The following is a 17,798-nucleotide window of genomic DNA, read 5'->3' as shown; positions in this document are numbered from 1 at the left end:
GATTGGTTGTCGGTGTAATTCAAAACCTTGGACAGCGGCAACAAAGCTTGCATTTCATTGGCTGTCAGCGTGTTCCAACTATCCACGGCTGGCCACTGCTTGGAAGGCAGCTATGCTCACCACTATACCACCAACGCAAGTTCCCGACTCCAGCTTTTAGCCATCTGAAAAGAATGCTTGAAATGCACAAGTCACTGATAGGGCAAAAGGAGCTGAAGCCATCTTTGTTTGTATCCCGTCATGTACGAGAGAGTGCTGTCTTTCCATGCGGGCTAAAGAAATCTGGAGCTGCGACGCAGAAAGCGCAAAGGCCGCAAGTACAGAACGTGGTGAGGCGCGCTTCGTTCCACCGCCCATTGGCTGGTGGCCAGTTTTACTCTTGACACTCCAATACAGCTCTGTTGTGAGCAGAAAAGAATGCTGGAAGTACATGAGTCACTGACAGGGCCAAAGTAGCTGAAGCCCAAGGTTTGGATCCCATCATGTCATGAGAGTGCCGTCTTTCCATGCTGGCTGAAAAAAAACGTGAAGTTGCGACACAGGAAGCGCAAAGGCTGCAAACACGGTCCACGAGAAAGCACGCTCTGCTCCAATGCACATTGGTGTGTGGTCAGATTTAGTCTGCTATTGAAACTGCAGTGCAGCTCTGCTGTGAGCAGAGCACCCAAAAATACAGGTCACTCGGAAAGGTTCCCCTCCACGGAAATCTTTAGTAAAAGGCGAAAGATTTATGCGTCTATGAAGAGAAACTCGAGTTGTGTGCCCATGCGCTTGAGCATGTGCGCTCCCTGTGGTAAACCACTATACTCACAAAGGGTAATCTAGGGTGCCGATAAGATTTTCATCTCCCCTCACTCCAAATGGGAGGAGTAAAAGTTAAAAAGTCTCTTCCATCATCCATTCTCGCCTGCCACACAGGAGGCCTGGCTCTGATTCCCGGGCAAATGCAGGAACAGAGTTCTTTTAAGTAAGGGGTGTGTGTTTGCATGTGTGTGGGATTCTTTAAAATGAGCCTTGAAGGCCAAGCCTGATTTTCTAGAAGGAGCTCCAAACTTTGCATATTGACCCAACCCCCCTTTCCCTGGATTTGACGTGTAACAGTTACGCACCATTACTAAATCCAGGGCAATGTGAAGGCCGAAATCCTCCCAGCCGAGCATTGGTGGTTCAGTGGTAGAATTCTCGCCTGCCACTGGCCGGCAGGTCGTGAATAGTTGGAACACGCTGACAGCCAATGAAATGCAAGCTTTGTTGCCGCTGTCCAAGGTTTTGAATTACACCGACAACCAATCAGATTTTTTCACATTATCTGGGGTAAACGTCTGGACCGGGGTTCGAATCCCGCTCACTGCAGTTTTGCGCTCTGCTCAAATGTGAACTTAAAGCAAATGTAAACACAAAAAGACACCCTACAGCCTTCTAGTAAAAACGTTACATCATTATTTACATGAAACAATTATTTATATTTCTTTTATGTGTGGTTATTGGCCAAAGTAGCTACAGTATTGAATCAGCACCTTGGACAGCATCAGATTTAATAAAACATATATAAATCTTACTCAAAATTCAAAATTGATTTGTCATGTAATGTTTATAAATGTTTTATTTGACATATGTTAATAAATATTAGGGGTGGGCATAGATTAATTTTTTTAATCTAGATTAATCTAGATTAAATCTTGGAATTAATCTAGATTAATCTAGATTAAAATGGCTAATTTGAATTCTGCTGAAGGCATTCAGAATATGTGCCCAAATAATGACTTAAAGTCTTTGAGAATGGATCATAAAGCTCATAAAGCTGTTCTATGATAATTTGTTGATGAAAATAAATTATGTTCAATTAGATGTACTTGTGTTTACTAACTAACTAACAATGAAATTATTTTTTCTACCTATTAGATTGTGTTTTTTTAACGTCAACACCTACCCAGCCCATTACATGTTACACCGTACTTTTATTTTGACAGGTTGCCGTGAAGTTTCTGTGTCATACAGTATGATATGATGCTAGTTTTCTCAAATGAAACGGTAAAAGTGACACTCACAGCAGTTTGGGAGATTGAGTTTATCTGTTCATGTAAGATGAAAATGCCAAAAATTACCGGGAGCGTCACGTGTGTTTCAGTATGCGTGTAGTAAAAGCGCGTCTCCGCAATGCATACATACAGCTAGGCAAACGGAACATATCGGATTCATCTTAAAACGGTCTTTTTGCATTTCAGTTTTCACATACACTAGTCCATATCGCGATTTGAATTAAGTGACTGACCAACATTCGATTTATGAATTCAAAAAACGACGAATTTACGTGGCATTTCGCTATAGTAGATTCGGTTTTTATGAATGGAGGACGACGCGATCCCGTCTGTGTTTTGGCGGAGGAGACTTAAACGCGCGACCATATTCTATAGTCTTTGGTATACATCCGCGTTAAACTATCAAGGTGAAAGTCATCATAGCTTGCGTAGTTTAGACCCAGCTCCCAACCCAAATTTGAGAATAGATTAACGGCGATATTTTTTTTTATCGCGCGATAAGAGTTTCACGTTAACGCAGCACGTTAACGCCGATAACGGCCCACCACTAATAAATATATTTTATATTATATATATATTTATATGTAAAACATATTTATATATTCATATATTTTATTTTTGTATTTACTATATAAATACTGAACTTTATAAATGTTATTCAAAATTCAATATATATTTGTCATGTTATTCTGCAAATTCCAAATGTACAAAATAAGGCAGCAACATAATTTAATTTTTATGTATTTGTATAGTATAATATATATATATATATATAATTTGCAACTGTAAATCCTGTAAATTTGTTTTTAAAGTTTATATGTTTTTGTGGGTACAAACAAGTGTGATATATTTTAGTTGCATTTCTACTTTATTAATTTTATTTGCTTATTTTTGTAAATGTGTGTTTATTGGCCAGTTTAGCTCAGACAAAATTAAGCAGAAATAAATGTTATTTATTAATGTCAGGTTTTAATCTACAAACATCAAATTAACAAAAGATTTAAAAGTAAAAAACAACATTTTAATTTATATGACATAAAAATAATATTGACATGAGTTGTGGATTAAAAGGTTTCTAATCAGTTATTATTATAGTTACAGAGTTATATGAAGTAGGTGAAACTATAAAACAATAAAAACTATCAATGAAATCTAAATAAATCCAAAGAACATATATAATTATTTACAGAAAACAAAAGGAAAAAAAGACTTATTTTCCTTTCTCTGCAATCCATCTTTGCTTTTCTGCCTCATAAAAAGCAGAATCTTTAAAGTCTTTCCAGGTCAACTCTTTGTCCATGCCCTGATCTTTGTAAATAAAAAAGACTTTAGCAGGACAGTATATGTATTTCCCTGATACCCCGGGAAAGCCCGTGTGAACATGTGGACTGTTTGGGCCCTGCTTCAGTTCCATTTTGCAGAATCTGCACAGGCGACCAGTGGGTTGAGGTTGCGTATCAGACCTCTTCCGTTTCTGTTGCCCTTTCTCCATAACTCGTTTTTTTGTGGCTTCCAGTTCCCTCTGAAAAAACTCTGTCTCCATAAAGTCCTGAAAAGGCATTCTTTGGTTTGTTAGACCTTCTGCACTGTAGGTTGTAAAAACCTTTGTTGAACAATAGAAGTATCTAACAGGACCCTGCTGGTAAAAGAAGTGAATGGAGGAGCCATCATTCTCGTACCGAGATTTGGGCTGTCCACAGGCGAGACAGGTCTTTGTTTGTTTCTTTTTCTGTTCGGTGGGTTGTTGCTGTTGCTTTTGCTGCAGCTGCTGTTGCTGTCTCTCCATAATTTCTTCCACAATTTTCTCAACAGCCACGTGAGTCATAGGTGTGGTTGGAGGAGGTGCAGGTGTGAGCATGACTGCTGGAGTCACAGTTGTAACTGGAACACTAGTAGTTTCACTACCCTCTGTCAGCGAATACCAGAGTTGTTGTGTCTCAACAAGTTTTTCTGGACTTGTATTTAAGGAAGAACTGGTGTTTAAGAGTTTTGCAAGGTGTTTGACATACTGTGAGATGTGTAATCTTGTGGTTGAATGGAGCATGCTGTTAGGGTCAGTACAGGAACTGTGGACCATTGCTGCATACTCCTGATCCACAAGCTTAAGCATGTCCTTCTTTCCATGGTGTTTCTTTAGTAAAGTGTCAATGGTCTCCTTCATTGGGGCTGTCCACTTTTTGTGATCTAACACAAACACTCTACCACCAGTCTTCACAGGTCCAGTGCGGCTGCTAGCAGGTGAGGCTTTCATGGGCAAAGGTGGTGTGAATGTGGCACCTACAACAATCACATTAACATTTAATCAGTATTTAGCCAAGATGATAAATAGCAGAAACGTTTTTGGTTTGACCATCTGTTACTACTCACCTGTTTCTGAACGAAGATCAGCGTGACCAGGAAAAGATGAGGACAGAGAAGGTACAGGTTGGGGACTGGAGGTCACTACAATAGCAAGTAAACAATTGTAAATGCATTTTTAAGACAAAAATACAAATGAGATACTGGGATGACATGACACTGTGTGTCTAACAAATGTTCACCTGTCTCTGAAGAATGCTCAGCCTTGCATGGAAAAGATGAGGACAGCAAGGGGACAGGCTGGGAACTGGCGGTCACTACAACAACAACAACAACAACAACAACAACAACAACAACAACAACAGAAACAACAACAGAAAATGAAACACTTTGTAAATATATATATAATGAAGCATATATGTCTTTTCAGTTCCTGTGTCTGTAAAAGTTTACCTGACTCTAGATAAGGACTTGGAGTCACATCAAGAGGACCAGAAGTGTATTGCGACATGGCAGTGGATGTGTCACTCTGCTCAGCTGGATGTACTTCAGTCGTCTTGGTCTTGTGCTTTTCCCAGTCCAGGACAACAGGGCGACATCCAGGTTCAACATACTCCAGCCCAAATCTTTCTCCAGTATCTCTGCTAGATACCCAACGGGCAGGATACTTTGGCACACCTAACAGCCTTTCTGAGACTGTATTCATCTCTGCCATCAGAGCTGGATCAAAGGCTGCTGGAAGCTGAACACCTGGCTGTTTTAGGTCCACCAGACGCTGAAAATTCCAGCGTGCCACTCCGGTCATCCCCTGAGCTCGAAACAGTTCTGAGGAGACACGTGTGCCAGTGACCCACTGAGCCTGGTGGAAGTGGTACCCCTCTTGCTGAGAAGTTCCTCTTATGGGGATCCATACTGGAACTTTGGCCCCCTCACCCTGAATGTGGTTCAGTTGCTGTGTTCCACCATGCCTGTACAAGATTTCACCGGCAACCTCTGGATCACTTAGACATCCTCGCAGAATGTGAACCCGCTGTATGCGCCATGTTTTTAGCATGGACGGTTTGTACAGGGGAACACCATCAGGATCTCCTGCCAAATGAAAATGGTGCATAACATCCTCGACCCTCCTCACAAGTTCTTTAGGCTGTGTGATCTTTGTTCTGCAGTGTTCCCGAATGTGCTGCTTTGTGGGGTTGGCAGGCTCAATACCACAAAATGCGTAAGCATCCTTGAGCTTCTGCAGATCTTCCTGATCCACAACACAGAAGGCAGCAGACAAGAACTGGGAGAAGGAGCTGTAAAGGGCATGATGCTCAGAAACACACTCACGGAGGAAGCGCCTCATACAATGGAACAGGTCCAGCTTGATCATGATGTGCTGATTGTAGAAAGATCTGGAAGCACACTTGTTCTCTAAGTTTCCAGAAGTGGCTTCGGCAATAATGTCATCTGTAGTCTGCCATGCTTCCCAGTTCAGGTGCTCTGTTTTGTGAGAGTCTGGCACTCTGAATGGTGCACAGCAATCTCTGGGGAAAAAAACAGAAAAGTATAATGTTAATGTTAAAATCAGTCAATGGATCTGTTCATCAGTCAGGATAATAGTATTAACTGATGTATACATTCTCTATGTGATATGTCTTAGGCAAGGTACAGAATTATCAAGCCTACCTGTCAACCCACTGGTAATGTGCCTTCTCCATTCCTGCCGTCTGGTACCGATTTGCGAGTCCTCTGTACATGGGCTCCAGGGACTTTTCCGTCTCTGACTGTACCATCACCCATGATAAGATCATCCAACTTTCATTCATGATGGCATAGGATGACATTGTGCCAGAAGTAAATGTAACCTTCCTGGCCACCTTTCGGGTGTGGCCGGAACGAAATGCCTGCCCAATGGTTCCTTGTAGGAGCTGTATAATAGCTCTCTCTTGGCGCTGATACTCGTGCAGGAGACAGTCAGTGAGATAATGTGCAGACACAGCAATTCCACTCCATCCATTGGGATCAGCATACTCGCCAAAGGGAGCAGGCTGGGTCTCCTTTCTCAGGAATCCTGTGATGCTTCTCTGTCCATACTTTCCAGCCTCAGCATCCAAGATATTCTGACAACTGAGGAGGTAGGCCAAGTGAGCACGTTCATATTTAAGATGCATCATTTCCATCACCTGGTTGGCCATGTCTGTGGGTGATTTACCAGTACGCCGCAGTTCATCCAACAGAGATTTACACACAGCCTTCTTATAAGTGAGAACAGCTGGCAACAGGTTTGTGAAGCGTTTGGGGAGCTTTTCCAGCCACTGTGGGTTGTCTGCATACCATTTTTTTTTACAGACTTTGCAGCACAGACGTGAAGAAAACAGATAGTATTGACTTGTGATGCCTGCAATCACACGAGGTCTACCAACTCCTGCAGATGTCACCTGTGGCTGTCTACACCCTTCAAAGCATGGCAGAGTGTAGTTGTTCCTCAGCCTGGCCATCAGGGTATCATTTTCAGGCTTCCAAATAAAAAATGGATGAAGCTGGAAATATTTAGGAGATGGCAGATCGGTGATGGTGTCCATTAGTTCTGGCTGAGGAGGTAAACGCCACAATGACACGGTCTTCATGGGGTTGCTAACAGGAATCGAGCCAGGCCACAGGCCCATGGATTCCAGATCTGTCTTCATCCAGATCCTCTGCTGCTGGGAACACTTCCATTGGCGGACATCATGGTCATAACCAAGTGGTGGAGGAGGATTTCTGGGATGGGCTGTTGTACCTGGTTGAAATAAAGAAGAATAAGTACAGACTTTATATTAATCAGGCATATGTGTGAAAAATTATTTAGATGCTTACCTTGAGTTGTCTGCTGTAGAGGATCCAGACTGGTCACTGACAAAGTGTCAGGAGCAGAAGACAATGGCTCTGCAAATAGAATAATAGATAGACTATTAATATTAATATATATATATAAACAAAAGAGTGAAACATCTTCTAGTGTGGAATGTGATTCACTAGACATGCTAAGTAAAAGTAAATAAATATCACACACCTGTAGTTGGTACTGAAGGCTCTGATTGTTCCAAAAAGGCTGGCTCTTGGACAAGAAACTTCAACTCTTTAGGAAGAGGCAGAGGTGTCTTCTGAGCTGGTACTGTGGACAAAAGTATTGTGACACATCACAAAATAAAAAACAAAAACAAAACAAAAAAAAAACAAATGTATTACTTTTGTAAACAAGGCAAATAGTTAAATTGGTGATCAGAACTGTAATTTATTTACCATATCCTGACAATTCTTGAAGGCCACTTTTGCCATCAGCAGGTGGTTTGGAGAGGGCAGCAGATGTTACTGAAATATAGAACATTTTACAATTAGAAACATAAAAGAGCTGGTGTTAATAAAGACACAAAGCTACTGAATTCACCCTTCACCCAAAGTTGAACACATCTATTGACTGAAAACAAAATCATCTGAAGATGGAAGGAAAAATGTAGAAAGAACAGTGTAAAATTCATAATAAAAGAAGTACTTACCCAGACTGGAATCAATTCATAGTCCTTAGGACAGTTAGTATATGCCAACGGCGAACACACTGTTATTGGAACATGGCTAGAACATAGCCAGAACACAAACAACACAATAAAGGAGGATTCAATTCATGTTCAGCTTTTCTTCTCAGTGCTGAACCTCCTGCGGAAACACCTTTTACTGCTTTGGTAGACCGTTCCAGTTCAGCAGCTGACAGCAGTGGTGGAGATGTGGCTGTTGGGGAACACACAAAGCATTAATCTAGATGTACACACTAACTTCAAAGCCTTGTCTTAAAATTTTGAAATATTTTACTGGCACTAGACAGACAGACAGACAGACAGACAGAGAAAGAGATAGACAGACAGACAGACAGACAGATGGATGAACAGAATGGCAGACAGGTGGACATACAGTCAGACAGATAGATGTTTGGATATGTGCAAATGAAAAAAAAAACAGCAAAAATCATCCAAATAACTTACTTTGCACTTGTAGCTTGGAGGGGTGATGCTTAGCATTGCTTGCTCTAGGTCCTCATCCTTCTCCATCTCTATACTGAATTGTGGTGGCAGTGGTGGAGAGGCAGCTGTTGGGGAAAACACACAAAACAATAATGTACATTTTTTAAATAGTTATAACAGTTTTTTAAGATAAACGTTTAGTAGAAATCAAATGCTAAAAGAAAAAAATCTTAACTTACTTTGCACCTGTAGCTTGGAGGGGGTGATGCTCAGCATTGCTTGCTCTAGGTCCTCATCTTTCTCCATCTCTGTATTGAAAACATTTTTTTTTAATATTTACGTTTCAGTTCATGTCATGTTCCTACAAACTGAGGTTTATTTACCTTAAATAAAAGCTAACTTATTGTTATACTAGTTACTACTGAACAAGTATACATTACAATAAAATAAACATTTATTTACCCATGGGTTCATCTGGGGATTTTGAGGCAGAAACAGGTGAGGGGTGGGTGGATTGCTGTCTCTTTCGCAGGTACTGCTGCAGCTTGTGCATACGTGTCCCTGGGACGCAGCTCTTCCTCATAATGAAGTCTGCATAGCCATCTGCTTTGCTGTCCCATATCTCCTTCCAGGTGCTCTTGGCCCGGGAACCAAAGCCAACCAGCTGGTCATCTTCTGATGAGGCTGGCACAACAACCACTTTACTGGCCTCATAACTGAGAAGAGACTGGATCTCTTCAAAACTACAAGCATAGTTCACAAAGGACATTAGACTGTCTTTGCTATGCCCCTCAGCTTTAGGGATGCCTGACGCCTCCTCCTTCTCCAGGTTCTTGATGAGATACAAAATGTACCCTACATCATTTTCCAACAGCCACCGGAAAGACTTCCCTTTGTACTTCCCAAACTGCAGGATGTAGTCTCCCAGGACCTCCTTCTTGTCGGAAGCATCCCCTCCTCTCTGACGTACCACTGTCAGGGCATTTTGCCGCACAAGGTTCTGCCTCATGGGCGCAGACTTGTCCTGCAGAGTTGGGTCATTCTTAATCCGCCTGGCTTCCTCAGATGGATCCTGAAGAAGAAATCCAAGTGGTCCCTTGCGGAACACAACAGAGATTCTCCCTGGGAAAAACTGGAATTTCCTCTGCATGATCTACCATCAAACAAAAATGGAATTTTAGGGTTATTTCAGAAGATACTTTAAAAAGATATTGTCAAACCATGAAATATCACTATCTGTTTCATTGCACAGTTATCAGACTCAAATAACTGGGCCAGATCTTGTTGCTGTTCTTTTCTTATCTCCAAACTTCAATCACATAGTTCCAGAGGTCAGAAGACAATGCTTTTTCACACCTCCCTGCTGAAAAAACCAGCATATGCTGGTTAGGTATGTTTTGGTGCTGGGATGCTGGTTTTAGCTGGTTAATGCTGGTCCTTTGCTGGTTTATGCTGGTCCCTTGCTGGTTTATGCTGGTCCCTTGCTGGTTTATGCTGGTCCTTTGCTGGTTTATGCTGGTCATGTTGCTGGTCAAGGACCAGCATAAACCAGCAAAGGACCAGCATTAACCAGCAACATGACCAGCATAAACCAGCAAAAACCAGCAAGGGACCAGCATAAACCAGCAAAGGACCAGCATATACCAGCTAAAACCAGCATCCCAGCACCAAAACATACCTAACCAGCATATGCTGGTTTTTTCAGCAGGGCTCTTTCACCCTTAACTGCTCTGTGTCCGTGGGGGAGTGCAGGTGTGTTTGCCTGAATGAGCACACACACACAGAGCAGATAAGGATGAAAGAGGTGTGAAAAAGCATTGTCTACTTGACCTCTTGAACTACGTGGCTGAAGTTTAGAGATGAGAGACTAAAGATACTGTCCTACTCTCAGACTAATTATACATTACAGTGAGCAAAATGGCCTTAGTAACAGCTATTTATACTATTTCAGACTGAAACATAAATTATTTTAAACTTTTTTCAGGACAATTAATATGGTATTACCACAGTAGGCTGTGTATCTTTGAATGAGCACACACACACACACACACACACACACACACACACTACTATAGTATTAACATAGTAATTGTCCTACTAAAAGATTAAAATAATTTATGCTCAAGTCTGAAATTATATAAATAACTCTTAATTATGCTATTTTGGTTAGTATGTGATCATACAGGCACATACATAGACACGCACACATACAACCTACTATGGTAATACCATAGTAATTGTCCTGATAAAAGTTACAAATGCTCCAGTCTGAAATGGTAAAAATAGTTGTTGCTTAGGCTATTTTGGTCACTGCAATGCATTAGTCTAACAGTAAAGCAGTTCTAAAGGCTCATTACAACAGTACAACAGTACTAGTACAGTTCCTAGCGATGTATAAACACTTATTACAGTTATTTACTAGTTGAATTATGTGATGTACATTGTTTATTTAGCGTCACGATATGACAACTATTGGCAATAATGGAAAAACGATCGTTCATTCGTTATTTATCTCATATAAACAAGCGATGTTGAGGTAATGTAATGACAACATCGTAAGAAACGGACTGATAGGCTTATTTAACCCCACGGCATAGAAATTATATGCATGAAACGCTCACGTTCATTCATAAGTTTGCGAGCAGATCGTATCAACACAACATTGTCAGAAATGGACTAACAGGCTTGTTTAACCCCACGACACGAAACAACACACACGAATATATAAAAACGGGCATGTCCATTCATAACTTTGCGAGCAGATCATCCTATGATGATAATTAACAGTAAATAATGCCCCAAATGATAACGTTTATCAATAACCAAGACCTCACGGAGCGAAGCAGCGGTTTTCATTTAACAACTAACGTGATTTCAGCATTAACAACATGAAAAAGTACATAAAGTAACTTACCTTTGATAGATTTTCCGAATAACAGCGTAGCAGATCGCGACTGTACTGTCCGAGTGTGGATGTGTTAATGGCGAATTCAAAGTTGGCGCTGGTGCAGAAACACGGAAGTGCGCCAAAAGGGCGCTAGCGGCCGAAAGTGTATTGCATCCGTAGTGTTTCAGCACTACCATTGAGAATGAATGGGAAACGGTTTAGGGCCGTTTAGCTAAACTATTCACGGCTGCCTCGCTCTACCAGCTGAGCTATCGAAGACAGGCTGACAAAAAGTGGCTTAAGCAGGAAACACCAGATAGGTTTGTGGTGTCTTGGGGTACAACGGTAGCATGGCTGAATCCAGATCAGACGGTTGCATGTTCCAATCACATCAGTTGATCTCTTCTTGACAACCATAGTATAAAGTCTACAGCCCTTTACCGTGACTGATTTGCAAATTGAATCAAAGCAATTAAGCAAGGAACGCCGACTTGATTTCTCGACCTCGTGGCCGAGAAAACAGAGTGCGCCTGATCCCAGATCGGGAGGTTGCGTGTTCCAATTATGTTGAGGTCAAGCGATCTGTTCTTGACTTTGTGAGTGTAAAGACTAGCTGATTTGCATAGTTTATCAAAGTGCTTAAGCATGAAACACTAAATAATTTTTCCGCTATCTTGTAGTGCAACGGTAGAGTGTCTGGCCCCAAATCACCTTGAGGTCAGACGATCTGTTTTTGATCTCCTGAGTATGAAGTCCAACATCAAGAATGTTCCTTGAGCACCGTATATTTACTGATTTGCATTCTGTGTCAAGGCGGTTAAGCAAAATACATCACCTCTGGGTTCAGGACCTCGTGGCGCAACGGTAGCGCGTCTGACTCCAGATCAGAAGGTTGCGTGTTCAAATCACGTCGGGGTCACGTGATTTCTTGTTGACTTCTAATGTGAAAAGAAGTCCTGTCGTTGTGTGCTGCAGTGGTTTCCAATCCCACCGCTCTGTATGTCTCCCTTATTAAACACACCTGATTCAGATCATTAGCTCGTTAGGAGAGAGCTCCATGAACTCATCTGGTTTTGTCAGAAAAAGGAGACAGACAAAATATGCAGGGCCGTGTTTTTCAGAGTCATCGTAACCCTAAGTTGAATGTAACTCTATTGGTTTCAATGCGTCTACGTTGTATTAAGGTTTGCAACGCTTTCGGGAAACACAGCCCAGAGCAGGGGGTCACCAGGATCAGGATTGAAAACCACCGGTGTACTGCGATAGATTTGTATCTTGACCTGTTATTTTTATTAAGCCTGAGAACTCATGTAATAACCATTCCTGTCATTGTGTACTGTGACAGATCTGCCTCTTGATGTGTTACTTTTTCATATCTTGCCCTGCAATCTCTGAAGAAATCGTGGAAACATCTACGTGCTGAATTCAAAAGCAAGCTCCTTCGAGCCGGAATCGAACCAGCGACCTAAGGATAGCCAATGTATTATCTACAGTCCTCCGCTCTACCAGCTGAGCTATCGAAGACAAGCTGACAAAAAGTGGCTTAAGCAGGAAACACCAGATAGGTTTGTGGTGTCTTGGGGTACAACGGTAGCATGGCTGAATCCAGATCAGACGGTTGCATGTTCCAATCACATCAGTTGATCTCTTCTTGACAACCATAGTATAAAGTCTACAGCCCTTTACCGTGACTGATTTGCAAATTGAATCAAAGCAATTAAGCAAGGAACGCCGACTTGTTTTCTCGACCTCGTGGCCGAGAACACAGAGTGCGCCTGATCCCGGATCGGGAGGTTGCGTGTTCCAATTATGTTGAGGTCAAGCGATCTGTTCTTGACTTTGTGAGTGTAAAGACTAGCTGATTTGCATAGTTTATCAAAGTGCTTAAGCATGAAACACTAAATAATTTTTCCGCTATCTTGTAGTGCAACGGTAGAGTGTCTGGCCCCAAATCACCTTGAGGTCAGACGATCTGTTTTTGATCTCCTGAGTATGAAGTCCAACATCAAGAATGTTCCTTGAGCACCGTATATTTACTGATTTGCATTCTGTGTCAAGGCGGTTAAGCAAAATACATCACCTCTGGGTTCAGGACCTCGTGGCGCAATGGTAGCGCGTCTGACTCCAGATCAGAAGGTTGCGTGTTCAAATCACGTCGGGGTCACGTGATTTCTTGTTGACTTCTAATGTGAAAAGAAGTCCTGTCGTTGTGTGCTGCAGTGGTTTCCAATCCCACCGCTCTGTATGTCTCCCTTATTAAACACACCTGATTCAGATCATTAGCTCGTTAGGAGAGAGCTCCATGAACTCATCTGGTTGTGTCAGAAAAAGGAGACAGACAAAATATGCAGGGCCGTGTTTTTCAGAGTCATCGTAACCCTAAGTTGATTGTAACTCTATTGGTTTCAATGCGTCTACGTTGTATTAAGGTTTGCAACGCTTTTGGGAAACACAGCCCAGAGCAGGGGGTCACCAGGATCAGGATTGAAAACCACCGGTGTACTGCGATAGATTTGTATCTTGACCTGTTATTTTTATTAAGCCTGAGAACTCATGTAATAACCATTCCTGTCATTGTGTACTGTGACAGATCTGCCTCTTGATGTGTTACTTTTTCATATCTTGCCCTGCAATCTCTGAAGAAATCGTGGAAACATCTACGTGCCGAATTCAAAAGCCAGCTCCTTCGAGCCGGAATCGAACCAGCGACATAAGGATAGCCAATGTATTATCTACAGTCCTCCGCTCTACCAGCTGAGCTATCGAAGACAGGCTGACAAAAAGTGGCTTAAGCAGGAAACACCAGATAGGTTTGTGGTGTCTTGGGGTACAACGGTAGCATGGCTGAATCCAGATCAGACGGTTGCATGTTCCAATCACATCAGTTGATCTCTTCTTGACAACCATAGTATAAAGTCTACAGCCCTTTACCGTGACTGATTTGCAAATTGAATCAAAGCAATTAAGCAAGGAACGCCGACTTGTTTTCTCGACCTCGTGGCCGAGAAAACAGAGTGCGCCTGATCCCGGATCGGGAGGTTGCGTGTTCCAATTATGTTGAGGTCAAGCGATCTGTTCTTGAATTTGTGAGTGTAAAGACTAGCTGATTTGCATAGTTTATCAAAGTGCTTAAGCATGAAACACTAAATAATTGTTCCGCTATCTTGTAGTGCAACGGTAGAGTGTCTGGCCCCAAATCACCTTGAGGTCAGACGATCTGTTTTTGATCTCCTGAGTATGAAGTCCAACATCAAGAATGTTCCTTGAGCACCGTATATTTACTGATTTGCATTCTGTGTCAAGGCGGTTAAGCAAAATACATCACCTCTGGGTTCAGGACCTCGTGGCGCAACGGTAGCGCGTCTGACTCCAGATTGGAAGGTTGCGTGTTCAAATCACGTCAGGATCACATGATTTCTTGTTGACTTCTAATGTGAAAAGAGGTCCTGTCGTTGTGTGCTGCAGTGTTTTCCAATCCCACCGTTCTGTATGTCTCCCTTATTAAACACACCTGATTCAGATCATTAGCTCGTTAGGAGAGAGCTCCATGAACTCATCTGGTTTTGTCAGAAAAAGGAGACAGACAAAATATGCAGGGCCGCGTTTTTCAGAGTCATCGTAACCCTAAGTTGATTGTAACTCTATTGGTTTCAATGCGTCTACGTTGTATTAAGGTTTGCAACGCTTTTGGGAAACACAGCCCAGAGCAGGGGGTCACCAGGATCAGGATTGAAAACCACCGGTGTACTGCGATAGATTTGTATCTTGACCTGTTATTTTTATTAAGCCTGAGATCTCATGTAATAACCATTCCTGTCATTGTGTACTGTGACAGATCTGCCTCTTGATGTGTTACTTTTTCATATCTTGCCCTGCAATCTCTGAAGAAATCGTGGAAACATCTACGTGCCGAATTCAAAAGCAAGCTCCTTCGAGCCGGAATCGAACCAGCGACCTAAGGATAGCCAATGTATTATCTACAGTCCTCCGCTCTACCAGCTGAGCTATCGAAGACAGGCTGACAAAAAGTGGCTTAAGCAGGAAACACCAGATAGGTTTGTGGTGTCTTGGGGTACAACGGTAGCATGGCTGAATCCAGATCAGACGGTTGCATGTTCCAATCACATCAGTTGATCTCTTCTTGACAACCATAGTATAAAGTCTACAGCCCTTTACCGTGACTGATTTGCAAATTGAATCAAAGCAATTAAGCAAGGAACGCCGACTTGTTTTCTCGACCTCGTGGCCGAGAAAACAGAGTGCGCCTGATCCCGGATCGGGAGGTTGCGTGTTCCAATTATGTTGAGGTCAAGCGATCTGTTCTTGACTTTGTGAGTGTAAAGACTAGCTGATTTGCATAGTTTATCAAAGTGCTTAAGCATGAAACACTAAATAATTGTTCCGCTATCTTGTAGTGCAACGGTAGAGTGTCTGGCCCCAAATCACCTTGAGGTCAGACGATCTGTTTTTGATCTCCTGAGTATGAAGTCCAACATCAAGAATGTTCCTTGAGCACCGTATATTTACTGATTTGCATTCTGTGTCAAGGCGGTTAAGCAAAATACATCACCGTGGCGCAACGGTAGCGCGTCTGACTCCAGATCAGAAGGTTGCGTGTTCAAATCACGTCGGGGTCACGTGATTTCTTGTTGACTTCTAATGTGAAAAGAAGTCCTGTCGTTGTGTGCTGCAGTGGTTTCCAATCCCACCGCTCTGTATGTCTCCCTTATTAAACACACCTGATTCAGATCATTAGCTCGTTAGGAGAGAGCTCCATGAACTCATCTGGTTTTGTCAGAAAAAGGAGACAGACAAAATATGCAGGGCCGTGTTTTTCAGAGTCATCATAACCCTAAGTTGAATGTAACTCTATTGGTTTCAGTGCGTCTACGTTGTATTAAGGTTTGCAACGCTTTTGGGAAACACAGCCCAGAGCAGGGGGTCACCAGGATCAGGATTGAAAACCACCGGTGTACTGCGATAGATTTGTATCTTGACCTGTTATTTTTATTAAGCCTGAGAACTCATGTAATAACCATTCCTGTCATTGTGTACTGTGACAGATCTGCCTCTTGATGTGTTAATTTTTCATATCTTGCCCTGCAATCTCTGAAGAAATCGTGGAAACATCTACGTGCCGAATTCAAAAGCCATCTCCTTCGAGCCGGAATCGAACCAGCGACCTAAGGATAGCCAATGTATTATCTACAGTCCTCCGCTCTACCAGCTGAGCTATCGAAGACAGGCTGACAAAAAGTGGCTTAAGCAGGAAACACCAGATAGGTTTGTGGTGTCTTGGGGTACAACGGTAGCATGGCTGAATCCAGATCAGACGGTTGCATGTTCCAATCACATCAGTTGATCTCTTCTTGACAACCATAGTATAAAGTCTACAGACCTTTACCGTGACTGATTTGCAAATTGAATCAAAGCAATTAAGCAAGGAACGCCGACTTGTTTTCTCGACCTCGTGGCCGAGAACACAGAGTGCGCCTGATCCCGGATCGGGAGGTTGCGTGTTCCAATTATGTTTAGGTCAAGCGATCTGTTCTTGACTTTGTGAGTGTAAAGACTAGCTGATTTGCATAGTTTATCAAAGTGCTTAAGCATGAAACACTAAATAATTTTTCCGCTATCTTGTAGTGCAACGGTAGAGTGTCTGGCCCCAAATCACCTTGAGGTCAGACGATCTGTTTTTGATCTCCTGAGTATGAAGTCCAACATCAAGAATGTTCCTTGAGCACCGTATATTTACTGATTTGCATTCTGTGTCAAGGCGGTTAAGCAAAATACATCACCTCTGGGTTCAGGACCTCGTGGCGCAACGGTAGCGCGTCTGACTCCAGATCAGAAGGTTGCGTGTTCAAATCACGTCGGGGTCACGTGATTTCTTGTTGACTTCTAATGTGAAAAGAAGTCCTGTCGTTGTGTGCTGCAGTGGTTTCCAATCCCACCGCTCTGTATGTCTCCCTTATTAAACACACCTGATTCAGATCATTAGCTCGTTAGGAGAGAGCTCCGTGAACTCATCTGGTTTTGTCAGAAAAAGGAGACAGACAAAATATGCAGGGCCGCGTTTTCCAGAGTCATCGTAACCCTAAGTTGATTGTAACTCTATTGGTTTCAATGCGTCTACGTTGTATTAAGGATTGCAACGCTTTTGGGAAACACAGCCCAGAGCAGGGGGTCACCAGGATCAGGATTGAAAACCACCGGTGTACTGTGATAGATTTGTATCTTGACCTGTTATTTTTATTAAGCCTGAGATCTCATGTAATAACCATTCCTGTCATTGTGTACTGTGACAGATCTGCCTCTTGATGTGTTACTTTTTCATATCTTGCCCTGCAATCTCTGAAGAAATCGTGGAAACATCTACTTGCCGAATTCAAAAGCCAGCTCCTTCGAGCCGGAATCAAACCAGCAACCTAAGGATAGCCAATGTATCATCTACAGTCCTCCGCTCTACCAGCTGAGCTATCGAAGGCAGGGTGACAAAAGGTGGCTTAAGCAGGAAACACCGGATAGGTTTGTGGTGTCTTGGGGTACAACGGTAGCATGGCTGAATCCAGATCAGACGGTTGCATGTTCCAATCA

The 17,798-nt window shown here is 42.5% G+C and overlaps 4 non-coding genes across 4 annotated transcripts; 3 read left to right on the top strand and 1 right to left on the bottom strand.

The window, feature by feature from the left end:
* Positions 1 to 642: 642 nt before the first annotated feature.
* On the bottom strand, positions 643 to 758 carry LOC141327136 (U5 spliceosomal RNA). The gene has a single exon (XR_012354450.1). It is a non-coding gene; the product is annotated as a U5 spliceosomal RNA (small nuclear RNA).
* An 11,290-nt stretch (positions 759 to 12,048) lies between these two features.
* Positions 12,049 to 12,120, top strand: trnaw-cca (transfer RNA tryptophan (anticodon CCA)). Its single transcript has one exon. It is a non-coding gene; the product is annotated as a tRNA-Trp (tRNA).
* A 1,173-nt stretch (positions 12,121 to 13,293) lies between these two features.
* trnaw-cca (transfer RNA tryptophan (anticodon CCA)) lies at positions 13,294 to 13,365 on the top strand. The gene has a single exon. It is a non-coding gene; the product is annotated as a tRNA-Trp (tRNA).
* A 3,646-nt stretch (positions 13,366 to 17,011) lies between these two features.
* Positions 17,012 to 17,083, top strand: trnaw-cca (transfer RNA tryptophan (anticodon CCA)). The gene has a single exon. It is a non-coding gene; the product is annotated as a tRNA-Trp (tRNA).
* Positions 17,084 to 17,798: the final 715 nt, after the last annotated feature.

The sequence above is a fragment of the Garra rufa genome, chromosome 2 (assembly GCF_049309525.1).
Source record: "Garra rufa chromosome 2, GarRuf1.0, whole genome shotgun sequence".
Lineage (NCBI taxonomy): Eukaryota > Metazoa > Chordata > Actinopteri > Cypriniformes > Cyprinidae > Garra > Garra rufa.
Note: the sequence above shows the minus strand (reverse complement) of the source record. Positions and strands in the feature narration are given on the sequence as shown.